Consider the following 5458-nt stretch of genomic DNA (forward strand, 5'->3'; position numbering starts at 1 on the left):
ATTAACAAAGAAACATCAGTCCTCGGTTACCCTGGGAAAAGATCTCTGAGAGTCTCCCGAGACTGAATTGTGTATAGAAGTGTCATTCTAGAACTTTAAATGTCTCTGTTATCGTTGTTCTTCTTTTTCTTTTTTTTCACACTTGTGTTTCCCTGTGCTGTAGTTAATCTATTATCTTCCTTTGTTGTTGTTAGTTTTTTGAGACAGGGTTTCTCTGTATAACAGCCCTAGCTGTCCTGGAATTAGCTCTGTAGACCAGGCTGGCCTTGAACTCACAGAGATCCTTCTGCCTCTGCCTCCTGATTGTTGGGATTAAAGGTGTGCCCCACCACTGCCCTGCTATTATCTTCCTTTAAATTGACTCCCATACCTCAATATTGTAAGTGTGATGATTAGTTTTAAGAGTCAAATTGCCACAATTTAGCATCATTTGAGAAGAGAATTCACATATATAAGTTTGGTCTATGGGCATGTTTCTGGCAGATCGTCTTGATATAGGAAGACCCAACTCACTGTGGGTGGCAGCATTCCTGAAGCAAGTGGTCCTAAACTATACAGAGAAATCAAGAGAGTGGTAGTTAAGCAGGCAGCACAGATATATTAATTTCTCTCTTCCCTTGACTGTGACCATCTATGATGGGCTGTAATCTGGAATTGTAAACTGAATAAACCCTTTCTTCCCTAAATTGCCTTTTGGTCAGGGTATTTTCTCACAGCAACAGGAATGAAACCAGAACAATAAATTTACCTTAAAAGAAAGCTTAGATCATTATCAAGAAATAAAGCCTGCCTTGCTATTTATAAATAGCAATCACAAACTAAATCAATGGATAAAATGTTTTTGCTAAGTTTTCTTGCTGTTTGATTTGACAAATGGATTGCATTTACTGTGTGCCAGACTGTCTGGGCACTTTAAAAACATAATTTTGTATTTTCTTCATGACCTACCAACAGTTCACTTTGTTTCCCTTGTTTATGGAGGAACAATTAAGGAGACTGCTTCTAGAACTTTTAATGAATGAATCATATTTTTATGTCTACAGATTCAATGGTGAAAGTCAGATATCTCTGTCCATATTGTCAGCATGAAAATTGCAAACCCATGTCAAATAAAAACAACAACAACAAAAAAAACCCCAAATAATTTCTGATTCCAAGAAGTTTAGCCAGTGCAGCACTTCAGGCTCCCTGCCTTGTAAGCCCCGCATGTCCATAGAGGTTTTGTTGGAGAGAAAAGCATTGGATGGACACAGAGACAGGTTAGAGTAGCTTCGGGGACCTGATTCTTCTTTGTGGGCCTTTTGGGAACTCTTTGCAATCAGGTATCTCTTCCTAGAAGGTAGCAGGAAGCAGGAAACAGAGGGATGGGAAAATGTTAGTTTAAAAGGGTGGTGGAGGTGGAAGCCCCTGAGACTGGCCCAGGAGCCAAGAAAGAATTACCTACCTAGTGCTCTGGTGGACTTCTGGATTGACAGATCCTTCTGGAAAGGGCCTCCCAGAAAACTTTATACCTCCAGAATCGCCTGGATCTCCCACAGCAAAAGCTCCCACAAAGCTCACAGAAGTGAAGTCTACTTCAGTTGGCTAAAACCACATGAACACTCATATTCATATATATTAGCATATACTTTAATCTTGGTCATAAATGTAAAATTACAGGCATGAAAAATTCTTTCATTCAGTCCTTGGCGATTTATTTATGCCAACATGACTGAGATCATAAATTTGCTTCATTATGTGTGACGTGTAAATACCAAAAAATAATTCACTTTTTCTCCCGTGGCCCTAAGTCCACACCTGAAGACAGGAAGAGGGTACTTTCTCTTTATTCCTTTAGCTCAGCTGTGTCAGGCTGTCCTGACAGTCCTATGGAAAACAGTCAAGCTCACCCGGGCCATGCCCAACCCACCTCATCCCAGAAACCGGAATAAGAAAAGCCAGGCAGGGAGTGGCGGGCCAGCCAGCCAGTGGTCTGGGGGTGGCTGACCTCTGAGTCATGGCTGGCTTTGCCACTGTCCCCAGTGCTGTGTTGGAGGTGGGCCCTGGCATTCACAGGGCCATTTGTGCCCTCCCAGAAAAGCTAGTGTCCCTTGCAGTCAGCAGGGGACTAGGCCCAGGCAGCCCCGGCTTTAAAAGTATCTTTGTGCAAATGAGCTTCTTCCAGGGACTGTCTTTAAACCCAGTGCCCAGAGATTTCCAGACCCCGGAGAAATGCTGGCAGGATTAAGCTCTCCAGGGCTTGGGAGCTGGGGGCGGGAGTGTGTTTATATTTTCTTCGCATCCTTTTGGGATAGGGGACGGACAGGGAGGGGGAGGGGCCGAAGAGGGAGAATCTTCATTTATATGCTAATAGTTGCCCGCACCCAGGCTAAACTGAGGGAACTATTTCATGGGAAACTGACAATTTTTGTCAGCCAGGCTGCGCCTTCACATCTCAATGGGCCAATAATCTTGATTAGCAAAACAATTGGAGGCCTTGGGTTCTCGCTCAGGTTACACTGGGCCAGTTTGAGCATAGCTGGGGCCTCGGAGATGGAACTCATTGTCCCGAGCCAGGAGTTTAGGCAAATGAAGGGGACCACTGAGCTGGGGGAGGGAGGTAATGGACAAAAGGGGTTAATTTGATTGACCGAATCTTCATCGTGTTATAACAATCATTTACTTAGCAAGTAATTCGAAAGAAACCAGTGGCGCCGACAGGAAATTGGAGGCTGTATCTCTGGCCCCAGATGTGTGGGAATTTGAGCTGCCTCCTCCTTCTACTAGTCAACCCCGGGGAAAAGGAAACAAAACAAAACAAAACAAAACAAAAAATTGAAACCCCTTGGGGCCCTAATTACCACAAGCACAATAAGTTCTTAACTAAAAATACACACACACTCAGCACCTACAAAGTCACTTCGAGCCACGGCCCTTCTACTGCCGAAAATCGGCTTTCGATTTTCATTATTGGTTCACGGATTGCTAATTGATGCTGGACACGGTGCTGGCTTACCCCTTCGAGGAACTCCGGAGACTTGCGGAGGCGCGATTTTCGGCGCGACCCACTGGCCCTGTTTCGTGTTTGCACACTCGCGGCCAGAAGGGCTGCTGCGGTCCCAGCAGCGGAGAGGGTCCGCCCCGCGCTGCCGCTGCCACAAAATTGCAGTTCAGTGTGGCAGGGGTTAATATACTGGAAACTTTAACTTTTGAAACAGTGATGAACTCTCTACAAGTGACTAAGATGCTACAGCGAGGTCCCGTGGACCCCCCGCGGAGCGACTCAGAAGCTGGGGTTTTGTGGCACTGTGCTGCTAACCACAGACCTCACTGCGGGTCACCATTTTAAAATGCTCCTGCGTACATTGTTTTTATCTGTGTGCATGTATGCGAGCATTTGTGTGTGTGTGTGTGTGGGGGGTTATTCCACCCACTCCCCCTTCAGTCCTGTGCACCCTCACAGCAATCCCAGATTCCCTCCTATCTCAGAAACATGTTTCCCTGAGCAGCTATCACAACCTACCTCCCCTAACCTTTTCAAATATCTTCGTCCCTTCTTCCAAAGTTCGCGCAAGGAGACACAACTTTAGTGGCTCAGGTTAAGCTAGGTGGCCCTGCCTTCAAATCATCCCCGGGAGTTTTCAAACTCCCTAGTGACTGAATGGACCCAAAGGCTTTGGGCTAAAATGGTCGCCAAAGAAACATGGTTTGCACACATGGTCCCCAGCTGGTAGTGCCCTTTTAGAAAGTTCTGGAAACTTTGGGATGTAGGCACGAGTTGGATGGAGTGGGTCACTATGGGGTGGGTTATTGTATATTATCTGGGCATCCACTTCCTGACTGCTTTCTGGTCCACTGACTGGGGCAGCAGTCCTTGTTAGACTTGGGAAAGGGAGAGAGAAAAGGCAGAGGGGGTAGTCTGACCTTTTAAAAGGGTGTTTATTGACAGAAAAATAGCGAGGTCATCTCAGTTCTCACCCACGCCAAGCGGGCAAATGAGCAGACACCCACACCACGCCTGTGGATGAGAGAAATTCCCCACAGGAAGAAGCTGTCTGCTATCTTCGTAGGAGAGGAAATGACTGGGATAGCCTGCAAGGGAAGCTGGGAAGTGCAGTCTTTGGGTTGGAGGCTGGCTTTCTGCCTTTTCTATCTCTAACCCACCAGTTAGTAATCTAACAGTTCTTCTTTACAGGCTTCTTCACCCATAGCATTCTATGCCTGTGCTTGGGGCCAAGCAAACATGAACTGAGCCCTCTGGAGCCCTGAGCCAAAATCAATTCTTCTTTGGTAAGGTTGTCAGGTAAAACTCAGCCACCTAGTGCAAACACAACTGAAAGGGACCTCAAGCATCATCAGCATTGCTTTTAAGCCTCACAGCTGAGTGAGTCCCGTGGGGACTGCCTTGAAGCCCTCAGGACATTGAAGGCAGACCCACCCCATTTAGAGTAAAATACAGCACCCAATTAAATTTAACTTCGAAACTAACAATAGTAGTAGCTTCTTGATATAAATGTATTTTTAACTCCTGTCTAGTCCACCTTAAGCCAAAAATGCTTGAAACTCAAGTTTAAGTGTCCTATACTTGTGTTTGTCAAGTCTGTCATGTTGACATCTATACAAGACTGTCCTCCTCATACCACATTCTCTCTAACATGGTTCCAGAATCTTTGCCAGTAAAAGAATTGGAGTTGGACACATTTTGAGGCTGGTTCCAGTAACTGTTCCCTCAGTTCTGGTCTAGATCTTACTTCATATTCTTTCCTCCTTGGTCCTGGTTCCAGCTATTCCTGGTGTCAGAAAATTGGGAAAATGGAGGCAATATCAATGCCAGATTTGGTCAAAGCCTGTGACCTTATGACCTTTCATTTGTTGTGCTCATTTCCCCCCATCCACAGTAGGACCATATGTTAGCTGCTCAGTGTGATTCTAGCACATGAAGCAGGAGTATGGATTGTGAAGGAAGATGAGTTTTCCTGTTTCAGTTAAATGTCCGGAGACATGTGAATTAAGCCAGCAATAGACAGTACCAGAGAAAAACATACACAACTGATTAACACAGGGAGAACTTGTACACAGAAGAACTGAATCCTGAGCAGCTCACAAGAGTGGTTAGAATTGAGGTCCACATGCCTAACTTAGAGAGGAAAGAGAGCAGGAACCAAAGAGGAAAAAAGCAAGGGATGTTTTGGAAAAGGTAAAAGAGCCTGTAGGAGAACAGCTGGCAGGATGGCAGGTTGATGTCTGTCTGGTGTAGAGGCAACTTTGCCTCTCTGAGAATTCAAATTTGCAGTTGTTCCTGATAATGGCATTTATGACAATCAAGTAGCTATGCTGATTCCCTTAATCAGAACTGCAGCCTTTTCCCGATCTCTGGAATCAGAGCCCGATTGTTAGCTAGCTCCCCAGGTTCTCCTTCTCCACCAGAAGTTGTGAGGAGCATGGTCCTGAGTGCAGTTGCCAACAGAGCCATCTCCTG

The sequence above is a fragment of the Cricetulus griseus genome, chromosome 3 (assembly GCF_003668045.3).
Source record: "Cricetulus griseus strain 17A/GY chromosome 3, alternate assembly CriGri-PICRH-1.0, whole genome shotgun sequence".
In the NCBI taxonomy this organism is placed as follows: Eukaryota; Metazoa; Chordata; class Mammalia; order Rodentia; family Cricetidae; genus Cricetulus; species Cricetulus griseus.